An 18810-nucleotide genomic window follows, 5' to 3' on the forward strand; every position below is an offset into this window, starting at 1 on the left:
ATTGCCTAGTCTTCCTTCCACAGAGTGGCTGGTGGGTTTGAACTGCCAACATTCTGGTTAGCAGTGAAATGCCTTAGGCACTACACCACCTGGTAGTTTTTATCCTCATAATTTTCCTCTTTGAGCTTCATTTTCAAAATAATTACAAAAATAATTTGGGGATCTATATTACTTGGCAATAAGGCTGTGAGAATGGTGGATGATCAAGAGCATTAAATATGCTTAAAGTAAATACATTATTTTGTTCTGTTTGTCTTTAATAATGCTAACATAAATTGACTCTGTATGACTAGCTTTTAACCACAGGCAAGCATGTAATCTCTGACATGCTGGCTTTGAAAAGTAGAACTCAACTGAGTACTATTTTTATCATGAACTTTTAATATCTTTGTATTTGCAGGCCTGTGAAATGCCTATTTGTCCAATTTTAATAAAAACAAAATACTTTAATCTTACTACTTTGCAATCTAATATCTACTTTTTTATTATAAATTTCATTAGAATAATTATCTTGCATAATTGAATAATGCTCCTTTTCTGTGATATAGGAGGCCCTGATTGACACAAAATGTTAAGCACTCTAGTACTAAATGAAAGGTTACAGGTTCAAACCACCCAGTGATCTCAGAAGAATGGCCTGGTGCTCTGTTTCCTAAAGGTCATGGTGAAAACCATATGCAGCACAGTTCCATTATTCCACTCATATTGTTGTTAGTAAGTGCCATCGAGTCATCTCCAACTCATGGTGACCCTATGCTCAGCAGAACAAAACACCTCCTGGTCCTGAGCCAGCTCCATGATTCTTGCTACCCTCGAGCCCATCACCACTGCTACCATGTCAATCCACCTCATTGAGGCACTTCCCCTCTTTTGTCAACCCTCCACCTTACCAAGCATGGCATCCTTCTCCAGGGAATGGTCCCTTTTGACAACATGACCAAAGTATGTGAAACAAAGTCTGGCCATTCTCACCTCCAAGGAGCAGTCTGGCTGCACATCCTCCAGGACAGACCTGTTAGTTCTTTTAGAATCCACAGTCCTTTTAGCATTCTTCACCAACATGACAGCTCAAAAGCATCAATACTTCTTTGGTCTTCCTTATTCATTGTCCAGCTCTCACATGCATATGAGGCTTGTGTCAGGCACACCTTAGTCCTCAAGGAGACATCTTTGTTCTTCAGCACTTGAAAGAGGTCCTTTGCAGCTGATTTGCCCAATGGGCTACATCATCTGATGTCTTGACTGCTGCTTCCATTGGCGTTGATTGTAGAACCAAGCAATTTGAAGTCTTGACAATTTCAATCTTTTCTCCAATTATCGTAATGCTGCTTATAGGATTTTTGTTTTCTTTATATTGAGATGTAATCCATACTGCAGACTGTAGTCTTCAATCTTCATCAGTAAGTACTTCAAGTCATCCTCACTTTCAGCAAGCAAAGTTGTGTTGTCAGAGTATCACAGGTTGTTAATGATTCTTCCTCTAATCCTGATGCCACATTCTTCTTAATATAGTTGCTCAGCATACAGATTGAATAAGTCTGGTGAAAGGATATAACCCTGACATACTTCCTTCTTGATTTTAAACCACACAGTGTTCCTTTTTCTGTTTGAATGACAGCCTCCTGGTCTATGTACAGGTTCCTCATGAGTACAATTAAGTGTTCTGGAATTCCCATTCTTTTCAATGTTCCACAATTTGATTATGATCCACACAATCAAATGCTTTTGCATAGTCAATAAAACACAAGTAAACATCTTTCTGGTATTCTTTACTTTGAGCCAAGATTCATCTGACATCAGCGATGATATCCCTGTTCTACGTCCTCTTCTGAATCCAGCCTGCATTTCTGGAAGTTCTCTGTCAATTTACTGCTGCAACCGTGTTTGAATTATCTTCAGTAAGATTTTGCTTGCATGCTATATTAATGATATTGTTCGATAATTTCCACATTCTGCATTATCATTTTTCTTTGGAATGGGTGCAAATATGGATCTCTTCCAGTCAGTTGGCCAGGTAGCTGTCTCCCAAATCTCTTAGCATAACCAAGTGAGTGCCTCCAGCATAGCATCCATATGTTGAAGTTGAACCTGCATGTGAGCAGTTGATGGTCACTTCCACAATCAGTTCCCAGCCTGTTTTTTTCTGAAGATATTGAACTTTTCCATCGCCTATTGCCACAGATGTAGTCAATCAAATTCCTATGTGTTTCATCTGGCAAAGTCCACATGTATAGCTGTTGTTTGTGTTGTTGAAAAAAGGTATTTGCAATGAATAAGTCATTGGTCTTGCAAAATTCTATCATGTGATCTCCAGCGTTATTTCTGTCACCAAGGCCAAATTTTCCAACTACCGGTGATTCTTCTTTGTTTCTAACTTTTGCATTCTAACCACCAGTGATAAGCAACACATCCTGTTGCATGTTTGGTCTATTTCAGACTGCAGAAGTTGATGAAAATCTTCCATTTCCTCATCTTTGACTTTGGTAGTTGGTGCATAAATTTGAATAATAGTCATATTCACTGTCTTCCTTGTAGGTATATGAATATTATCCTATCACCGACAGCATTGTACTTTAGGAAAGATCTTTTGTGATGATGAATGCCATACCATTCCTCTTCAATTTTTTATTCCTGGCATAATAGATCATATGGTTGTCTGATTCAAATTGGCCAAGACCAGTCCATTTCAGATCAGTAATGCCTAGGATATCAATCTCTATGTGTTCCATCTCATTTTAGACAGCTTCTAATTTTCCTAGATTCATACTTCGAACATTCCATGTTCTGATTATTAATGGATGTTTGCAGCTGTTTCTCCTCAATTTGAGTCATGCCACATCAGCACATGGAGGTCCTGAAAGACTTAACTTACCCATATGAGTAAGGCTGGTTTTAGTCTGATGATGCAGCTCTTTCCCAGTCCTATTTTGAGTGCCTTCCAACCCAAGAGGCTAGTCTTCCTGCACTGTGTCAGACAATGTTTCCAAGCTATTCATAAAGTTGCCCAGTAATGTATCAGACAGTATTTCTCTGCTATTCATAAGGCTTTCCCTGGCCAATTTTTGAGAAGTGGATGGCCTCCTCCTTCTTCCTAGTCTGTCTTAATCTGTAAACTGCATTGAAACCCATGTACTATGTGCAACTCTTCTGGCATTTGAAACACCAGTGGCACAACCTCAAGCCTCACAGCAATGTACAAGCCTCACAGGATGACAAACTGACAGACAAGTTTGCCTCCCTTAGCTGTTGCAAGCCTCTACACCTTCCTCTTACCTAATTCCTACCTGAAACCTGCCCCTCTGTGGTCCCTGGCTGCTCCTGTTCCTTCCTTTTCCTGCTTTCAGTGGGCTTGGGGCCTAGCCTTACCTCCTGCCCCTTTTACCTGGATATCCTGCCACTCCTGAGGTCCCCAAGGCCACTCCTGGTCCCTCCTTTTCCTGGCTCTAGGGGGCTGTGGACCAGAGGAGGAAGGAGGCATAGTAAATATAAAAAGGTCATGTGGATATTACATAAGTTGTATATGTTTAAGGAGCCCTGATGACACAGTACTAGGTGTTGGGCTTCTAACTAAAAGATGGGCAGTTCAAACCCATAGTGAACTGTGGGAGACCCTATGGAGCAGTTTACACTGTCCTGTTGTGCTGCTATGAGTCATATTGACAATAGTGAGTTTTCTTTTATATATATTTAGTCTACTCCTGGTTGACTCTCAATGCCCTGTGTATGTAAGCTGCCCAAATGTCAGCTCCATTGTACAGTTTAAGTGCATATTCTTTCAGGGTATTCTGTAAGTAACCTCCTGACAGCACTGTTCCTTAATGTGAGAAATTCACTCCAGCCCAAAGTCTTCTCTACTTTTCAGCTCTTGCCTTTGGCAATCAATCCCAAAATCTGCTGCTTGGTGATTTTAGCAGAGTACCAGCAAGACATTTCATGACCAGCTAGCTTCCATGGGCATTTAAACCACAGGGAACTAACAACCCTCACCATGCCAAATGATGACATGCACAATGCTTTGTTCTGCCACCTCTCTGCCCTGTTGTCTCTCTGCAAGTACATTTAAACTCTAGTCAAACAGAAAAAAATGAATAGATCATGCAATATGTGATGTAAGTACAGAGTCAAATGAATAATGAAACATGTATCTCTTTGCTTTAGCCACTTCAACTTTATTGGGCATTTTATTTTGAGACAACCCAAATTAGATTTTTAGGTAATATTGAATCATTTTTCAACACAAGAGGAAAGAGCTGTGGTCCTCTCCTCATGATCCCTGTGATAATCATTATTCTCTGTGGACTTCTATCTATGCTATTGGCAGAGGGAGTTGTATGTCATCAAAATGATTTGGTTATTTCTTTATAAGCTCTCATGAGTCTCTGCTCCCTAAACTTAGGTAGTTGACACCTTTTACTCCTTCTTAACTTTTGTACTTGTTGTTGTTGTTATGTGCCTTCGAGTCGGCCCCAACTCATAATGACACCTCCTTGGGTTTCCGAGGCAGTATCACTATGGAAGTAGGATTGCCCAACCTTCCTTCCGAGGAGTGGTTGGTGGGTTTGAACCGCCAGCCTTCTGGTTAGCAGTCAAGTGCTTTTAGCCACTATGCTACCAGAGCTCCTTATTTTTGTACTTAATACTTCAATTAAATATACTAAAAAATGTTTTATATATGTGTTTATGTAAATATATATTTTCATATTTCATACTTCTATTCGGAAGGAAGGTTGGGCAATCCTACTTCCGTAGTGATACTGCCTTGGAAACCCAAGGAGGGGTCACTATGAGTCGGGGCCGACTCGACGGCATATAACAACAACAACAACAACAAAAAACAGTATTCACATTTCTATAAAAGCACTTCCCTAGTAGCCAAGACTTGTGGAAATTTATATGTTCATTTAATTTTGATTGAACCAAATGAAGACTTACAAAAAGAAGACATTTTTTCCTTACGAATGAGCTCCATATTACCTATTCTGTGTGTGTATTTTAATTTAGTGTGTGTTCAGTAAAAGACTGTTGTTGTTGTTACGTGCCATCGAGTCAGACCCGACTCATAGTGACCCCTCCTTGGGTTTCCAAGGCGATGTCACTACAGAAGTACATTGCACAACCTTCCTTCTGAGATGTGACTGGTGGGTTTGAACCGCCAGCTTTCTGGTTAGCAGTCAAGTGCCTTAGGCACTTTGCTTCCAGAGCTCCTTTAGTAAAAGACTATGATGATTTAATTTGAAAGTTGCTCTTAAAAGCAAATATTACTTTTCACTAGTTAAGTAAACATAATAATTTGTAATAGTTTTTAATGATGTTTTTATATTTTGTAGATACTTCACACCGTTTTATTGCTCATCTGCTTTTGTACATAGGTACAAAGGTACATGTTCCTTTTTAAATGAATTTATGCATCTTCCTATGCACCACATGAAGAAGCTTTAGATTTTCCATACTATCACCCATTTATTTTAATTAATTGATAATATAGGTATCACCCTATTTAAAAATCAAAAAAGCTAAAAGGCATTCTATATGTCATATTCTAAAACTACTCTACTTTTGTGGATGTATTTTCTTTATTATAGATCTATACAATACATAATTTTATTTTTCTTAGAGTATAATGAAACATCATGGTAAGTTTTAAAGCAAATAGATACTTTATGACAAAATTATTCAGCAAAATATGGATTTCATCACTAAGAAGAAATGATGAGTATAATACTAAAGATTCAAGACACTACTCTTTCAATTGACTCTGTTGTTGTTGTTATGTGCTGTCGAGTCAAACCCGACTCATAGCGACCCCTCCTTGGGTTTCCGAGGCAGTATCACTACGGAAGTAGGATTGCCCAACCTTCCTTCCGAGGAGTGGCTGGTGGGTTTGAACCGCCAGCCGTCTGGTTAGCAGGCAAGTGTCTTAGCCACTATGCTACCAGAGCTCCCTCAGTTGACTCTAGTGGCCACCAGACAAGGAAAATAATGTAAACTAGAACAGGACTGGACACTCATTATAAAGCACAATTTACGAGGAATAAAATATATTTAGATGGCCCAGCACATAGAAGGACCATAAGGGTTTTATATAAAAATACCTGTATTTCAGTATTTCATTTGTTAGAATAAATGCCAGAATATATTGAGACTATATAGTAGGATATTTGGGAAAATAGAGAATTCTTATTGACACTCATTTGAAAAGGAGATCTTTTTCACAAACAGGATGTACAGTACTTAACTTGTAATTTTCTATCCCCCGCTTTTCTATTTTTACCAACATCTAGATAGAAATAAAAGCTGTCTCCCCGTAAACCTCCTTTTCCTTTCACACTCAGCCAGAAGCAAAGCTTAATAAGCAGCCACTTCACTGGTTGACTGTGATAAACTATAAACCCAAAAATGTTCAATTAAAGTGTCATTGTGAAACTGTAGGAAAATTTCAGGAATATATAGCTTGTTCAGTATATAGTTTATCTACTTATAATTTTCAAAATGCCTCAGTTGTTTTATGTATTTTTATTATATAAAACCACAAGAATTTGATTCCATTACTGAAATTATAGAGAGCTTATCCTCATTATCTTCCTAGTACTCAAAAGTAATAGAGTTTTTTCACTTTTAAAAGCTTTTGTGGTTTACATCTCAATTATTTCATCTAAAATTAAAGAACAGAGATTTATCATAGATTTACTAAAAGAGAGCTTTTGCATGTATGTTCCGACCATAATACTATGTTTTTCTATGGTGACAATATGTCTTCATAGGAATTAACCAAACTTAAACCATTCTCATTGCCATAGAAAAAGTATAACACAAATAAGAAAACTTTAGAATTTATAATACTTTATCCAATGGGCATGGGCATTGCATTCAATCTTGACCTAACATAAATGAAAGGAATTAGGTTTAACCCCAACAATGTCTTGCCTCAAATAAATCATTTAAATATTCCAGACCTCAGATATTTTACATGTTATATATATATATATATATAATGTATACCTCACAGAAGTATTTTCAGAATAAAGCAATACCACAATACCATATAATTCATAAAGTTTAGTAATTCAGAATTTTGTCATTAGCATATTATGTAAAACATTGTGGTAGGAGGCAGATTTAGATACCATATTTCATATAGTTTTTCTTGATGAGATATCAAGATATGTATGAGAGACTTTGATCTCAATATACTATATAGGGTATCCTATACCCCTTAAGGGAGCTCTGGTAGCATAGTGGCTAAGGCACTTGCCTGCTAACCAGACAGCTGGCGGTTCAAACCCACCAGCCGCTCCTCGGGAGGAAGGTTGGGCAATCCTACTTCCGTAGTGATACTGCCTCGGAAACCCAAGGAGGGGCCGCTATGAGTCGGGTTTGACTTGATGGCACATAACAACAACAACAACAACATACCCCTTCAAGTATTGGCATGCTTTATCTCCATCAATCTTTTACCTTTGAAAATCTTGAAAATGTCTAAATTATTTTATCTCTTATTTTTTCACATAAGATTATAGATTTTTGCTCTAGTAATCGTGTCACAAGAATTTCTCAGTGTAAAAGGTAACAGTTGGTCTTGTACTCTGTCCTTTGACAAGAAAAGTCACCTTGGGGATCTCAGTCACAGGACTATGGTATTCCTGAACTAAATTTTATATATAATTAAATCAATGGGAATACATATGTAGTTGAGAGAATTGGAAAAGTTTATATTACATTTAAAAAATCTCTGGAGAAATGGATAAGATTTGAGTGACAGATACTGGAGGAGGTTTGGAGGCGAAGAGATATCTGAGCTATGAGATTCTGTGAGTAAGATTAATGTTATATGAGAGAAATAAGCATCATAGTTTTATTTATATAGGTATAATATATATATATATGTATAATATATATATATATATATATATATATATATATATATATATATATATATGAGGAGCTCTGGTAGCATAGTGCCTAATGGCACTTGACCGCTAACCAGAAGGCTGGTGGCTCAAACCCACCAGCCACTCCTCAGAAGGAAGGTTGGGCAATCTACTTCCGTAGTGATAACGCCTCAGAAACCCAAGAAAGGGTCACTATGCGTTGCATCTGACTCAACGGCACATAACAACAACAACAATATATATACGGGATAATGTGGAAAAGTGATTTGGCTTTAAAGTACAAATTTTTACATTCTTTGGTAAATAATAAAAACTCATTAAAGCTTTAAAAACAGGACACTATTAAGAAGAAAATTATCTCCATGTACAATGCCTCCTCTGCCTTGAGACCAGAAGAACAGGATGATTGCTGACTGCCATTACTTAATATTTTGATCAAAGAGTCTATAGAAGAATCCTGATCAAAAGGACATAAATGAAGAACAGAATTTCAAATTTTCAGTGACTCCAGACTTTCTGGAGCCATGGATGTTGGATAAAGCCCAAAGCTATTGCTCTGCCTAAGGCACTTGACTGATAACCAGAAGGCTGGTGGTTCAAACCCACCAGCCACTCCTCAGACGGAAGGTTGGGCAATCCACTTCCGTAGTGATACTGCATCGGAAACCTAAGGAGGGGCCGCTAAGAGTCGGGTCCGACTCGAAGGCACATACCAACAACAACAAACCAAAAATATTGCTTTAAGCCTTCTTAAAACCAAACAATAGTTCAGCTTAATTAGTAAAGAATGTTTGCCTTGACTACTTTTTCAATATCTATCTACATTGGATCAAATGAACAAAAACAACTTGAAAGATAATATAGAAACCTTAAAGAGCAGTGGATTTAAGGGGTAGGGACAACTCAGAAAAGGAGGGTGAGAATGGCTGCATAACTTGAAGAATGTAATCAAAGTCACTGAATTATACCTGTAGAAACTGTTGAATTCTCAACAACAATAACAAAAATAAATTATTTACAAAAAGAAGAAGAAAATTCTGGCAGCATTCTTACAAGGGTCAGTCATGCTAATCAATAAAAGGATCATAAAACTGGAATGGCGTTCATGACCTTTTTGAAAACTTAAGCAGATACAGAATCCTTGCACAAAGGGTGAATGGTACAAGAAGAGGATGGACAAGAACACTGCATGCTGTATGTATTTTGTCATTTATCCTTTGGGCAGTGGATACATCTGTCAAGTTCAGTCATAAAACAGAGCACAGAACACAGCCTACGTATTTCAAAAGTCTCTGCAATTGAGTTGATTCTGACTCATAACAATCCTATAGGACAGAGTAGACTTGCACCATAGGGTTTCCAAAGCTGTAAATCATTATGGAAGCAGACTGCTTCATTTTTCCCCCCTGAGGTGGCTGGTGAGTTTGAAGTGCTAAACTTTTGGGTAGCAGCCAAATTCCTTAAGCATTGAAGTTCCGTCAATGTACTTCAAACAAAAGTAATTTCATATATTCACTACTGTCCCTTGGGTTTCCAAGGCGATATCACTAGGGAAGTTGATTGTCCAACTTTCCTTCTGAGGAGTGGCTGGTGAGTTTGAACTGCCAGCCTTCTGGTTAGCAGTCAAATGCCTTAGGGACTATGCCACTAGAGCTCCTTAAGCATTGAAGTTCCGTCAATGTACTTCAAACAAAAGTAATTTCATATATTCACTACTGTCCCTTGGGTTTCCAAGGCGATATCACTAGGGAAGTTGATTGTCCAACTTTCCTTCTGAGGAGTGGCTGGTGAATTTGAACTGCCAGCCTTCTGGTTAGCAGTCAAATGCCTTAGGGACTATGCCACTAGAGCTCCTAATTTCACGTAGGGACACTAATAAATTGGTTGAAAAAGGTAGAGGAAGAACAAAAGGCAAAAAGGGCCACCAATAATTTTCAGTTTCCTTTTGCCAGATGTGGTCCAGAAGGCCACAGGTCACAGGTGCCACATAACTGTAAAACAGGAAAATAAAGTCTGGCAAAAATGCAAAACTTTTTCACGCTGAAATTCATTTCTTATCTATTCCCTCTACCAGGGTGGGGGGGGGATGACTTCTCTGATTCCTTAATGTTGTATGTGTACTTTATATTGGTAGACTAGTTTCCTAGGTCCACCATGAAACAGTAAGTGGTTTACACAATCAGAAATTTGTTTTCTCAAAGTTTTGGAGGCTAGGAGTCAGAAATCAAGATGTTAGCCATGTTGATTGCTTCTGAGGAGGAATCTATACCATGCCTCTCTCCTAGCTCCTGGTGGACTTTGCTGATTCTTGGTTTATAGCTCTGGCTCCTACAATCCCTGCTTCCATCATCACAAGACTGTCTTCCCTCTGTCATCTCTGTGTTTTTCTCTCTCCTCTTTTATGACCACTATTGGATTAGGAAACTCCCTAATCCAGTGAACTCATGCTAAATTAATTGATAATATTTTCAAGGATTCTATAAATACAAGGTCACAGTCTTATGTGTTGGTAGTTGGGATTTCAATGTATCTTTTTTGAAGGGACACAATTCAGTCCATAACAACTGGTAGAACAAAAACTACTTATGGAACCTTGCTGGCAAGACATCTAGGAACAATAATTGCCAGTTTCTAACCTTGGAGATGAGTGGAGAATAAAACAAGGCTGTGAAAATAGCTGAGGGTCCACAGACAATAGGCAGCAGTAGGAAGGGATAGCATGACAAGGTTTGCATTTAAAAACATTCACTTTGAAGAAGCAGGACATGAATAGATATATGCACACCCATGTTTATTGAAGTACTATTCACAGTAGCAGAAATGGAAACAACCTAAGTGCCCATCACCCGAGGAATAGATAACCAAACTGCGGTACATACACACAATGGAATAATGTGCAACCATAAAGAATAGTGTGGAATCTGCAGAATACCGCATAACGTGGATGAACTTGGAGGACATTATGCTGAGCGAAATAAGTCAGTCACAAAAGGACAAATATTGTATTAGTGCACTATTGCAAAAAGTCAAGAAACATTTATACATAGAAGGAAATTTTGTTGGTTACCAGAGATGTGAGGGGAGATGAAAGAAATTTTCTAGATAGGTTAAAAAAGCAAAACCAAAGCTTATTAGTGTTTATCGAGGATAGAAAGAAGGGGGAAAGAGGACACTTTTGCTTGGGGGTCATAGAGTATATGTTAATGGTGGTGGGATATTTTGGAAAAGGATAGTAGCAATAATGGTGTCACAGGTGAAAAATGGCATCAGTGTCACCAAGCTGTACATGTAGAAGCTGTTATGTTGACAAATGTCTTTTTGTGTATGTTTTTGTGACAATAAAATTTAAAAAAATGTGTTAGTAAGATTATATGAAGTACAGATAGAAAAAAGATATCTCGGAGATAAGAAGAATATGTGGAAAGACCAATCCAGATGTTCATACTGTTTTGGAGAACTGACAGTTTCTTTTACCTGAGTAAATATTAGAAGGAATGACAAGATGTTAAAAGCCTTCCTTGATGCACCCAGGTCGTTGGATATTTCGTCTTCCGTGATTCCACAGCAAATTTCATTTATTATAGAATGTGAACGTTTATTTGTTTATATCTCTTTGCCACTAACCTTAGCATTCATTTTACAGATATCTGTTGTTACTAAAATATATGATACATTGAAAAAAATTCACTTTGGATGTTTTTCGGAGTTAAAAAGACAAGGAATGTGACTATCCATCTGGATGACGGATAATAAGAAATAGGCATATAGAAAGGGAGCTTTGGTGGTATAGTACCTAAGGCATTTGACTGCTAACCAATAGTTCAAACCCACAAGCCACTCCTTGGAAGAAAGATTGGGCAATCTACTTACATAGAGATACCGCCTGGAGGGGTTGCTATGAGTCAGAACCAACTTGACAGGAATGAGTGTTTTTTTGTTTTTTTTTTTTAGTTAGCTATATAAAAAAACTACACTGGTGGTATTTGACATGGAAAATGTTTGAAATTTGACAGATATTTAAAATAGGAAGGTTTTAGAGCTGGATAGGATTATTCATCATGTTATAGCACTCTGGAGTAAAAAATTCCACATGCTTCTGTGAATTCTCCCTTAACTTATTTTATTTCTCAATTCAACTTGACTAAAAGGGAAATATTCTGAAAAAAAAAAAAATAGATACAAATTTGCAGAGGAGTCAAGTGTTTTCTTTTGAAGATTTATTACTTAGTGATATTAAATATCACTTAGGCATCAGCGTCAAGCATCAGTGAGCCAGGCACCCACAGACAGGTGTTGGTGTGCCCAGGGGCAGAACAGACAAGTGTCAACAAAATGAGCAGAACAATTTGGAACAGCTAAGAGAGGCAAACCTGTCTGTCAGTTTGTCTTATGGTGGTGGCTTACATGTTACTGTGAGGCTGGAGGCTATGCCACCAGTGTTACAAATGCCAGCAGAGTTACCCATGGTGGACAGGCTTCAACAGAGTTTCCAGACTAAGACAAACTCTAAAGAAGGAAGAAGCCATCCACTTCTCAAAGAATTGCTGGTGAAAATGAATAGCAGTGAAACACTGTCTGATACATTATTGGAAAACTTTATGAATAGGCCTGAAACATTGTCTAATTTAGTGCTGGAAGATGAACCTCTCATATTGGATGACTCTCTAAATAGAACTGGGGAAGAGCTACCGCCTCAGAATAGAGTCAATCTTAGTGATGTGGAAGGGTAAAGCTTTCAGGACCTATATTTGCTGATACAGAGGGTTTCAAGATGAGAAGAAACAGCTGCAAATATCCATTAATAATTGAAACACAGAATGTATGGAGTATGAATCTAGGAAAATTGGAAATTGTCAAAAATGAAATGGAATGCATAAATATTTATTACTTAAGCATTAGTGAGCTGAAATGGACTGGTTTTGGCCATTTTGAATCAGACAATCATATGATCTACTATGCTGTGAATGACAAACTGAAGAGGAGTCATCATTCATCATCACAAAGAATATGTCAAGATCTATCTTGAAGTACAATGCTGTCAGTGATAGGATAATATACATATACCTACAAGGAAGACGTTAATACTATTATTATTCAAACTTATGCACCCAACCACCAAAGCCAAAGATGAGGAGATTGAAAATTTTTACCACATTCTGCAGTCTGAAATTGACTGAACATGCAATCAAGATGTGTTAATTATCACTGATGATTGGAATGCAAAGGTTGGAAGCAAAGAAGAATCACCAGTTAATGGAAAATATGGCCTTGGTGATAGAAATAATGCTGGAGATCACATGATAGAATTTTGTAAGACTAACAACTTATTCATTGCAAATATCCTTTTTTAACAACACAGACGGTGGCTATACATGTGGATACATGTGGCCTTCACTTAATGGAGTACACAGGAATCAGACTGACTATATCTGTGGCAAGAGGTGATGGAGAAGCTCAATATCTTCAGCCAAAACAAGGCCAGGAGTTGATTGTGGAACAGCCCATCAACTGGTCATATGCAAGTTCAAATTGAAGCTAAAAACAATTAGAAGAAATCCACAAGATCCAAAATATGACCTAGATTATGCTGTTGTTGTTATGTGCTGTCGAGTCAGACCCGACTCATAGTGACCCCTCTTTTGGTTTCCGAGGTGATATCACTAAGAAAATAGATTGCCCAACATTCTTTCTGAGGAGTGGCTGGTGGGTTTGAACCACCAGCCTTCTGGTTAGCAGTCAAGTGCCTTAGGTACTATGCTACCAGAGCTCCTGACCTTTAGTATATCCCTACTGAATTTAGAGATCATCTAAGGAATAGATTTGATACACAGAACACCAATGACTGAAAACCAGAGGAATTGTGGATGACATAAAGATCATCGTCAATGAAGAAAGTAACAGGTCATTAAAAAGACAAAAGTGGATGTCAGAAGAAACTCTTAAACTTGCCTTTGAATGGAAAGTAGCTAAAGCAAATGGAAGAAATGAAAAGATAAAAGAGCTGAACAAAAGATTTCAAAAAGCAGCTCAAGGAGACAAAATTAATTATTATAATGAAATGTGCAAAGACCTGAAGTTGGAAAACAAAAAGAGAAAAACATGCTTGGCATTTCTCAAGCTGAAAGAACTGAGGAAAAAAAATTAAGCCTTAATTGTGATATTGAAAGATTTCATGGGCAATATGTTGAATGATGCACATCAAAAGAAGATGGAAGGAATACACAGAGCCACTATACCAAAATGAATTGGTAGATGATCATCCATTTCAGGAGGTGGCATATGACCAAGAACCAGTGTTATTGAAGGAAGAAGTCAAACTTGCACTGAAAGAATTGCCCCCCCCCAAAAAAAAAAAAAAAACAAGGTTCCAGGAATTGAAGGAATACCCACTGAGATGTTTGAACAAATGGATGTCGCATTGGAGGCACTCACTTGACTATGCCAAGAGATTTGGAAGACAGCTACCAGCCAATTGACTGGAAGAGATCCATATTTGTACCCATTCCAAACAAATGTGATCATACAGAATGTGAAAATTATTAAACAGTATCATTGATATTACACACAAGTAAAATCTTACTGAAGATAATTCAACAACAGTTGCAGCAGTATATTGACAGAGAACTTCCAGAAATGTGAGCTGGATTCAGAAGGGGATGTGGATGAAGGGATATCAGAGCTGATGTCAGAAGGATCTTGGCTCAAAACAAAGAATACCATAAAGATGTTTACTTGTGTTGTATTGACTATGCAAAGACATTCAATTGCTTAGATCATAACAAATTGTGGATAACACTGAGAAGAATGGGAATTCCAGATCGCTTAATGTTACTCATTAGGAACTTAGGAGGCTTTCATTTGAACAGAACAAGGGAATACTGAATGGTTTAAGATCAGGCAGAGAGTATATCAGGGTTGTATTCTTTCATCATACCTATTCAAATAATCTGAGAGGCTGGACTATATAAAGAAAAACGTGACATCAGTATTGGAGGAAAGCTCATTAACAACCTGAGATACACAGATGACACAACTCTGTTAGCTGACAGTGAGGGTCATTTAAAGCACTTACAGATGAAGATTAAAGACTACAGTCTGCAGTATGGATTACACCTCAATATAAAGAAAACAAAAATCTTCACAACTGGATCAATAAGCAGCATCACGATAAATAGAGAAAAGATTGATGTTGTTAAAGACTTCATATTACTTGGTTCTACAATCAACGCCAATGGAAGCAGTAGTCAAGACATCAGAAGATGTATTGCATTGGGCAAATCTGTTGCAAAAGACCTCTTTTGAGTGCTGAAAAGCAAAAATATATTCTTGAAGACTAATATGTGCCTAATCCAAGCCATGGTAGTTTCAATCGCCTAATATGCATGTGCGAGCTGGTTAATAGATAATGAAAACCTAAGAAGAGTTGGTACTTTTGAGTTGTGTTGTTGGCGAAGAATGCTGAGAGTAACCATTGACTGCCAAAAGAACTAACAAATCTGTCCTGGAAGAAGTGCAGCTGGAATGCTCCTTGGAAGAGAAAATGGCCAGACTTCATCTCACCTACTTTGGTAATGTAAGAAGTGACCATCCTCTGAGAAGGATCTCATGCTTGGTAAATTGGAGGGTCAATGAGAAAGGGGAAGGCCCTAACAAGATGGATTGACACAGTGGCTGCAGCAATGGGCTTAGGTATAGTAGGGATGATGAGGCTGGAACAAGACAGGTCAGTGTTTTGTTCTGTTGTACATAAGTCACTATGAGTTGGAGATGACTTGATGACACATAAGAACAACGTTCAAATATGATTGCAATATGGTTTAAAACTAATTCACGTAGAAATGGCATATAGTCAAAGATTTCATTAGCCTAGTAGAGAGTAAATATCTGAGTCTCATGTAAGATTTGAAGGAAAATTCATTGAGCACTTTAAATTACGTATATTTTCTGATTGCCACCTGATGCAAAAAGAAAATCTCATTTTTGTATTTCCATTTTGCAAGTAATCTATGCACCAGTTTGTCAAAGTCAATCTTTATGAGTTAATCAAAAGAGATTATGTCTATCATGGGATTTTATTATTAAATTCTTCAAGATATTTTTATATTCCTTTACATTTGAAAAAATCCATTTAAGCAATAGAATTTGAAGCCTCCATAAATATCTTATAATATGGGAATATATATGAAAATGGGCATATTCTGTGGCCTAGCATTATATATATTAAATATACATTTACAATTATATAACATAAAATACATAATTTATATGATAAATAATATATGTGTGTGTGTGTGTGTATTTATATATATATAATATATCTCAGAATTTTAAATGAAGGATTGAAAATTAATCCATCTTTCTATTTTTAGAGACTGAAATCACATTCACATATTTTAGAAGTCCCAGGCTGGAACTTCTCCTTCAGTAACTTATATTTCACTTTTTTCTTATAGATCAATACCAGAGAGATGTGGTGGTAAAAAATATTCATTACAGTAAGATCTTGGTTAAAATTAAATGTGCAGCTTTTAAATAACTTTCTTAGGCATTAATGTCAGATGTCCATCACTAATGAACTGTTTCTTAGATGATTATAATAAAAATAAATCTTAAGACATAAATTTAAACATAAAGGTTCTTCAGAACAGGAAGGACTCTACTGAGAATAGTGTATTGGGTAGGGTGGTTGGGGAAATATTCCACACCAAAAACAATCTCACTGTCGTCAAGTCAAATCAGACCCATAGCGACCCCTCCTTGGGTTTCCGAGGTGGTATCACTACAGAAGTAGATTGCCCCATCTTCCTTCCGAGGAGTGGCTGGGGGTATTTTATCAGGGGTAAGTTTGAGTAAGCTAATGTAGAATTGACATGTTGGAAGTGTGAAAGGCAGATTCCAGAGGCTAGTTCTATAAACTAAGCACATGCAATGGATTAGATAAGTAACAAACTCTGATGTCTCAGTTGTTTAATGCAACAAAAGTTTACTTCTCACTTATACTACATTTACAATTCACACTGAGTTACCTTCTGGGGCTGCTTCTCCAAGTGTTGACAGTAACCAAGAATTTTTTTTCCATTCTTTGTGTTACCATCTCATCATGTGATTCCATAAACACTGTGTCAGAGAGAGAGAGAACAAGGAAAATTCTCAGCTGCTCTATGTCAGACAGGAAATGACACACTGGACATTCACTCACTACTTGTTGGCTGGAACTATTCACATCAACCCAAAATAATTTTAAGAAAGGATAGAGAATGCAGTCTTCCTGCATCCTCAGATTGAAAAAGAAGAAAAGTGATTTGATAAAAAGAGATGTAAGCAGCTACAGATGATTGGAGAAAATCCAGCCACATAGAAGTGGCATGATGGACTGAACAGATGACAGCAAGAAAATATGTAACAATCAATTCCATCCATTAGTGGCAGGGCCTGTATGCAAATCTAAATGAAAAATGATTATGGATAGACTAAGAGTACTGACTGTCTTTTGAAAGTTGACAGCTTTGAAAACCTTCTCTGCATATATGGAATTGTCATTAGTCAGCATCTATAAGACATCAACTAATAACCAACAGAATTTGTATTATGGCCTCACTTTCATTTCTGATACTGGTTAAAATTAGTCTTTGGGTTTTTTTCTCCTGACTTGGACGGCTAGAGGTTTATTATTTTTATTTTCAAAGAGCCACCTTTTATATCATTCAGTTTTTCCCTTGTTATTCTCTTTTCAAATTTATTAATTTCTATTTCAATTTGTATTGTTGCCTTTTTTGTGATTGTTTTGTCTTTAACTTCCTCTATTTTTCTTGTTATTGAGGTAGAAAATTGTACAATTCTTTAAGACTTTCAATATTTTCTAATAAAGATATCTGATGCTCTTTCTTTCTAATCAATCTTTTAGCTAATCTCACAAGATTTCATATGTTGTATTTTCAATTTAATTCAATTCAAAATATTTTCTAATTTTCATCTTTGATATATAGGTTATTTGATCTGAGGTTTACTTATGATTGTGTTCTTCTTTGACAGATGTTTGAGGATTTTTAGATAGTTTTTTGTTGTAGATTTTTACATTGTATTTAGAGAATATCTTTCACATAATTTCAATTTCTTTAATATCTGTGTTTGCTTAATTGCTCAGAGTATGATCTATCTTGGTATATATTCCATACACACTTGGGAAAAAAAAATGGTCATTCTGTTGCTGTTGAGTAGAGTGGCCCCATGATACAAATTAGCTCACAGTGTATAATAGCCTCATTCAGATCTTTTTACTGATTTTCTATCTACTTGTTGTATGGATTACTGAGATTATTAAAGTCTCCAACTAATACTCTGGATTTGCTTGTTTTTTTCTTTTAGGATTGTCAGTTTTTGCCTTATATCTTTGAGCTTCTGTTGTTAGGTACACATACATTTAGGATGACTACATCTTCTTGGTGAAAGAAAACCTTTGTCATCATGTACTATCTCTCTTCTGAAGACCAAAATTGGCTGACAAGATAGCTACTACACCTTTTTTTGGTTTGTGTCTGCATGGTGTATCTTTTCCTATTCTTTTTATTTAATCTACTTATTTTTTAATATATAACGAGAGATTCTCAGAGTCAGAATGTAGTTAGGACTTATTTTTTCAATACAATTTGACTGTCTGTACTTTAATTGGTGCACATAGATATTTATACTTCATATAAATATGAGACAACTCAGGGATGCCCAAAGTAGCAAGTGGGAAGAGCAGGGGAAAGGGAATTAAAAGCCAGGAAGCCAGAGAGAAGAGCAATCAGTCGAAGGGATTAGGTGAGGAGAGGCAACTCAGGCCCGCCCGGAGTAGCAGGCTGGAAGAGCAGGAGAAAGGGGATAAAAGCCAGGAACCCAGACAGAGGAGCAGTCAGTCCCAGGGACAACTCAGGGACAC

This window comes from Orycteropus afer, unplaced genomic scaffold (assembly GCF_000298275.1).
Source record: "Orycteropus afer afer isolate SDZICR_OR568_19922 unplaced genomic scaffold, OryAfe1.0 scaffold00116, whole genome shotgun sequence".
In the NCBI taxonomy this organism is placed as follows: domain Eukaryota; kingdom Metazoa; phylum Chordata; class Mammalia; order Tubulidentata; family Orycteropodidae; genus Orycteropus; species Orycteropus afer.